This window comes from Triticum aestivum, chromosome 1B, assembly GCF_018294505.1.
Source record: "Triticum aestivum cultivar Chinese Spring chromosome 1B, IWGSC CS RefSeq v2.1, whole genome shotgun sequence".
Taxonomy (NCBI): Eukaryota; Viridiplantae; Streptophyta; class Magnoliopsida; order Poales; family Poaceae; genus Triticum; species Triticum aestivum.
The window spans coordinates 605458482-605465534 of NC_057795.1; the positions used below are offsets into that span (position 1 = coordinate 605458482).

Below are 7053 nucleotides of genomic sequence, written 5' to 3' on the forward strand. Positions count from 1 at the left end.
GGTACATGATTAACGAGGTGGCTTGTGTGGGACTTTATGGTTGCAGAAATTAGAGGAAGGGCCCCACCCGGAATGGGGGGGGGGGGTATTAAGGAATGTCCGGTGATAACGGTTTTTCTATTTCTAAGGTACCGTTTTTGTTGCGTTGGTCACTTTTTCCTTCTCCGTTCCTTCTTCCCGAGTGCATAAGATGTGGAGGCCGGACCCCATTATCTATTTTAGGGCGCAAGCCACAACCCCATTATCTATCTTAGGGTGAAGCCACAACCCCATTATTTATCTTAGGGGTGGGGGTGCAGGAGGTCATCAGAGTTGTTCACTGGTGTGACAGGGATTATAGGGATGGCTGGGGCGGTGGTCTGCACGGCAGTGCGGGGAGGGTGGGGCGGTGAGGCGGAGGTAGGCGGTTAGGCTAGGGTTAGCCGGTGGCTGCGTGAGAGGAAGAAGGTGGAGGTTTAAGATGAATAGTGGCCGATCTATTTTGAGCCGTTGGATGAAGATCGAATGGCTTTTGATGAAAGTGAGTGATGATACATGTTTTTTTCAGATACCTGAAAAATAAACGATCCACCGTAATAATTTTGTAGATTGACTGTAGGTGTAACATTTTTTGTATCTTTTTCTTTATGGTAGCATTTTTTTTATTTTTTATTTTGCAAAAAGGGTAGCATCTTCTTATCTCAACGACGGCATTGTTGGAAGGATCACTCGATCAAGAGCATTGCCATTTTCTTATAAATAGAGGCCCAACTGAGCAGAAAGGGTATGCAAATCTAGCTAGCCAAGAGCAACACATAGCCATAGTGCGACTGCATACGAGTACGTAGGTAGAGAAGGCGAGAATGGACAACACACTACCAGTAACGGCGCCCACCGCGCACGCGCCCATGCCGTCGCCGGCGCCGAAGCTTGGAGGTGCAAACATCGCCAGCCGGTGGCGCGAGCTCCAGGGCTCGGACTCGTGGGTTGGGCTCCTGGACCCGCTGGACTACGACCTCCGACAATCCATCATATCTTACGGCGAGCTCGCATCGGCCGCCCACGACGTGTTCAACCTTGAGAAGCGGTCACCTCACGCCGGCTTCTGCTTGTACAGCCGCGAACCACCTTCTCGCCGCCTCCACCGTGACCCACCCTGAGTACTACAAGGTCACCAAGTTCCTCTACGCGACCTGCGGGGGATCAACGGCATCGAGGTTGGCCACATCCGTGCCAACGGTGACCAACGCGCTGTTCGTGCAACCGCTGGGAAAGGCCGAGGGGACTCCGACGTCCAACTGGATGGGTTACGTGCGGTGGCGACGAACGGAGGGGAGTTACAGCACTGGGGAGGCGTGACATCGTCGTGGTGTGGCGCGGCACCGAGAACGAGTTGGAGTGGGAGGAAGACAAGCACTTCCTTCAGGTGTCTGCCGCGCCGGTGTTGGGCCGCTATGCTGACGAAGATTACAAGAACGCAAGGTGCACCGTGGCTTCCTATCCGTGTACACGTCCAGTGACAACAACTCCATGTACAACAAGACCAGCGCCAGAGAGCAGGTGAGCCTTGCATACTTCATATATATATATTGTCCTGTTCAATCTTAGGCTTAATAACATACCAGCAGCCGGAATTGTTCAAGGTGAAATTTGTCTTCACTAAAGGTGTACGCACACATGCAGGTTCTCGAGGAGGTAGGGAGGCTAATGGAGGAGTACAAGGACGAGGTGACCAGCATCACCGTCACCGGCCATAGCCTTGGAGCGTCACTCGCCACCCTCACCGCCATCGACCTGGTGGCCAACGACGTCAACGTGCCCCCTAACTCGAAGCAACCGCCGTGCCCCGTGACAGCGATACTGCTGGCGTGCCCGCGAGTCGGGAACCCACGTTCAGTCCGCCTTCGACTCATTCCACCTCCTGCGGGCACTCCACGTGGCGAACGCCAAAAGGACCTCGTGCCACAGAACCCTCCCTCTGTGTTGTTAATGTGGTACGTGGACTGCGCGACAGCAACGATCGTAATTGACACGGACCGGTCACCCTACGTGTTTCACAAAATATCGACCCACCACGTCCTCGAGTTGTACCTGCACGGTGTCGCAGGGGATCATGGCGACAAGGCGGACTTCAAACTAGTGGTTCCCCGCGACGTGGCGCTGGTGAACAAGACTATCGACCTGCTGACAGACGAATACCCAGTGCCGGGGAGCTGGTGGGTCATTAAAAACAAATGCATGGTCAAGGCACCGATGGCCAGTGGAAACTCGATGACTTCGAAGAAGCATAGTTAAGTGGTTAAGACGGTATACAACATTGTTGCCTATGGATTCGGCATGTACTATATATGCTCTTGTGCTTGCTTGTGTGTTTGCATTTCAATCATGTTGTCGGGCGTGAATATTTGTAGCAGATGACGGCCTGGCCGATCATTCAGTTATTGTCCTTCTATTTCATGCCTCCTACAAGTCTCGCTATATCATGTACTTATGCATTGCTTCATTGCTTTTAAAAATGTCATATCCCGTGTCTAAAAGAGCTTCTTCTTTTTTAATCTAAAGTGGCATGTTCTTGGTGTTAATGACATGTACTTAGCCGATTCATGGTGCGTGAATTGAGTTGGACGAACACAGGTAGTCCCGAGAAAAGAAAGAAAGCTGGTTCGGGATCAATCAACCAAAGCAAAAAGACTAAATAAGACAGCTCGGTTAAAACAGATTTTGATTTCTATATAACTTAATGACTTTGGTCGTCAAGAGTCATGGTCTCATGGAAGCCATACGTACTACATTGAGAGGTTGGGTAAATGATTAACAGAAATAGGGTGAACTAAAATCGCATATCATTGAGATTCAAAAGCATCTCACTGGTGTTAGGATATTCTAGCCACATCATATGTCCATATAAAACAGTATTTCAGACCCGCAAAAAGAACAGTATTTCAGAAATCGCAATATGCAAAAAAAAAAAAAACTCACACCACCACAATACATGTCGTCTCTGTGGGTAAATTAATTGAAGCTGCCCTATATGAAAATTGTCCCAACCATCAGATGCCAGGTGTCAGGCTTCTCCTTGGCATCGAGTGAAATCCATTATATGCTAGAAATTGGCCGTGTTTGCTGAATCAATCAAAGGGCATGTACGCGTTTATTATCTAGGAGTATCTTAGAACCTAACTTGCTCCTTAATTCGCTTAAAATAGATTTTTGATCTCCATATAACTTAATGACTTTGGTCGTCAGATTTTTGATCTCTATATAACTTAATGACACAGGTAGTCCCAAGAAATGAGTTTGATCCGATTCTTACTCCAGCAACTCACACCCCCTCCCTCCCCCTCCCCCCCCGGGCGACCCGGGCGGCAGCGCGAGCTCCACTCCCAGTCCTCCTCTCCCCCCCCTGGGGCCGCCGCCAGGGCAAAGCCCCACAAGGTGACTGGCGGCGGGGCACCTTCTCCCCTTTTCCCTTGTGGCGGTGGGCGCGGGGCTCCCTGCCGGGGCAGAGGCGCCGGGCGGACGCGAGGCCCGGCAGCAGCGTGCTGGCTGATGCGGCGCGACGGCAGTGGAGCGGCTGATCGAGGCCCGGCGGCTGCGTCCCGGAGCGGCGTCCGACATCTAGGTCTGGACCCGGGGGCTTCGGGTCTTATGGTGGTTTCCCTCGTCGGTTGCCTGTTGCTGGCTGGCCGGCGGTGGGGAAGACACACACCTGCGGGCCACGGCTGGTCATGGCCTGCAGGGCGTGCGGGCCGAGGTGGCTAAGGCCGGAAGCTGCGGTCTCACCCCGGCAGTTGTTGCTGATGGTGGCTGTGGTGCTCTGCCTGGTCGGGGGTGCAAGGCCTCAGCTTGGCAGGGAGGCGATGCGGGCCTGTGGAGGCGTCGACGGCGCTGCGCTGGGTCCTGCTGATGCCGCAAGGTGGTGGAGTTGCCCTTCTTCTCCTGCATGTGGACCGACAGTACGCGGGGCTGGGCGGGTGCCCTTAATGCTGGCCGCACGTAGAACGGGGGAGGTTTGGGGCCTGACACGGATCGGAGCCTGTGCTTCGGGTAGATGTGGTCGGGCGTGGCCTGGGATTTGCCCCCGCGGGTGGTGGTTGTTCTCTCCTCACGGGTAACGTGGTCAGTGGTGGTGGCAGGGACATCGTCGCTTTGGTAGGTGGCTCGTCACCGGTGAACAGAAAAAAGAAAAGAAAAAAAATAATAATATAAAAACCGAAGAAAAAACCAGCCCGGTTGAAAAGGAAAACCAAAGTCTTCTTTTTAGCGTTATATTTGACGCACTACAAAAGATGGAAAACGAAAAACTTAGAACATGATCAACAGAGGTGTTTGAGTAGGCGAGATGGCTCTGTCTAAGAGCACGTAGTTTCCTGACATGCTTGAAATGGCCCCATTTTTTTCATGCCTTATCCTATATCCTATATACTTAAGAAGTTTACCTCCACTACTTCATTTATCTCAACATGCAGCATAGCCATGTCATCATCCAATCACATCCAGCCACGTCACACAGTCCCACTCAAGACCACGTCAGGTTTTTTTTTCTTCGTTGGAAGTTTCCAAGCGGAATCCACAACAAATTGACCAGCGTTTCAAGTATTAAGTCAAATGCCACGTCGTCCCTTCCATTACCAGTGTCCGAACTGACAGAGGACCAGCCATCTCCGATCTATATCGTCTGTTCTCTCCTCTCCCCACAAAAGTGACTCTTCCTTCTCCAGCCTTTTCCTCAACTTTTAATCTCCTCCAGTGACGCCTGAGCGCCTCTTAATTGTAATCCACTCAGAAGCATCATGGACAAATTCACTACAAAGGAGGGAGACGGATCTCACATGTTGTTTGTCCACCCCATCACTGACCTAAAGTCCGCCAAGAACAACACAAAACGGAGATTCAATACAAACGAATCACCCATCTGGCAAGCGGCTCCTGCACGGCGTTCTTCAAGATGCAGCACCGAGAGAAGGGCCGCATCAGGGTGCTTCTCTCCCTGCCGCCAACGCTTTTCTCCCCCACTTCTTTCACCAGATCGTGAGGAAAGATGGGGGGCCGTGTCCGAGAGGAGGGCCGCATCAGGAGGCTTCTCTCTCCTTCCCGACGCTTTTCTCCCCCACTTCTTGCACCAGATCGTGAGGAAAGATGAGCTCGATTTGTTGTTGGTTCGTACTATCACAACTAGGTCTCGCCTGGTCACGAGTAAGTGCTTTTTTTTGCAACTTTGCATCCTCCAGGGCTATTACCCATGGTCGCTGGGAACGCCTATTCTCTCACATCAGCAAGACCTCGCTGATTCAGGAAGAAAAATTGGGCATAAGTTGCAACCTCCGTTCTCAGGAAGGAGCATGATCTCGATTTTGTGGTGATTAGTGGCGGTCTCTGTTCTCTTTTTTCATAATTACATTTTAATTTCAGGCCTTAGTTTGGCTCCAACGGAAAGTCAAAAACAGTTATGTTTCAGTCTAAGGATGTTTATTTGTATTGCTTTTGTCATCAGGTGGAGCACATAAGATTATTTTATCAGAACTGTCCAAGAGCACCTGCAATGGAAAGTCTTCCGGAAGCTTGGGGATATCTTTGCTCGCTTCTTCTGTATGATTAATTTAGTGAACTACAGTGCACATCAATGTATGGAATACATATCAACAATCAATTATATAACCGTATTTTTTGGTTTTCTAATTGATAATTTTGTTACTTGCTAGATTCCTGTTTTGTATATGTATATTCAGGGCCATGATGTGTTCTCTTTCTTTTGCAATGCTACACGTAGAAGCATTTGTTTTCTCAGTTTTTTGTAGCAATTATTGTGATCAAACATCTCATATTTGTTCTCTTATATTTTGCTCAAAATCAATTGTGAACGGGCTCAAAATCATCTATGAATATGCTAATTCACAATTATCGTGTACCATGCAGGAAGGATCCAATCCAGTTGGTATATGCAACTAAATGAATTTTTGTTACATTTGAACACCCGAGAGAATCTTTTGTGTTGGGTAAAAATATTTGTGCCTTTTTTTTCAAATCAAGTATCAGGTTACTACCAACATGTTCTGTCGAGTACCAAAAAAAATAGATTTATGGATTCGTGTCGCAATTATTTTTACTATGTATGTAGATAAATTGGTAGTCCTCAATTGATATTCAATCATGACTTCATTTAACTTGCCCATTTATTTTGCAAGAAACATCATCAGACTAAGAAAATTCATTGTTTGTCGTTTCAAACTTTCATAGCTCCCTAAATTACATTAGGGCGGCCGCCAATAACGTTAGTATTTTCTTAGATTCGATTTAGATTGTTACCTAAGGAAGGAAATGCTGAAATAATTAGTAGATTTTTCTTTAATTATGCTGATGTCCTAAAACTTAATCTTTTACATCTAGCGACTATAATAACCCAATTGTTTCTGATTTTTCATACCATTCTATATATTCTTTTTTCTGCAAGATATTATTATATATTTTCATTTTATGGTAATTTCTCACTCCATAAACCCCCCTTCCATACGGTGCTACAAATTCCTGCAGCAACGCGTGGGATGTTCTCTAGTATGACCAATTCAAGGCACTATGCCAAGTTGTTTTGGTTTTCAACAAGTTTTGCATTTTTCAGAGTTTTCTCGGTCAAAATCGCCTGATAAATGGGCAGACGTGTCACAACTTGCATATGGTGTCAGAAATCGTTCAAACCTGGCATGGATGACTATGATGGTCATGCCCACCTGGTTGAAAAGGTCGGGGTCATTTTAAGAATGTCCAAATGTAAACCATGTTTAATTGAGGATGTTCGGGTTGGCTAGAAGACTCTACCTGAGGGTACATTGTTTCTCAACATCCTTCAAATGGCCTAATTTTCCCACCTCCTTCTATGATCAAATCAAGCACCATGTCAATTTGTTTAAGTTTTCGATAATTCTTGCATTTTTTAGAGTTTTCTCGGTGAAAACTGGCTAATAAATGGCTGGACGTGACACAACATGCATATGGTGTGGGAAATTCATTCAAACCTGACATGGATGCCTACCCTGGCCATGCCCGCCTACTGGAGAAGGTATATCATGTTCAACAGAG

The 7053-nt window shown here is 47.9% G+C and overlaps 1 pseudogene; it reads left to right on the forward strand.

The window, feature by feature from the left end:
- Positions 1-782: 782 nt before the first annotated feature.
- On the forward strand, positions 783-2500 carry LOC123096862 (phospholipase A1-II 7-like; annotated as a pseudogene).
- Positions 2501-7053: the final 4553 nt, after the last annotated feature.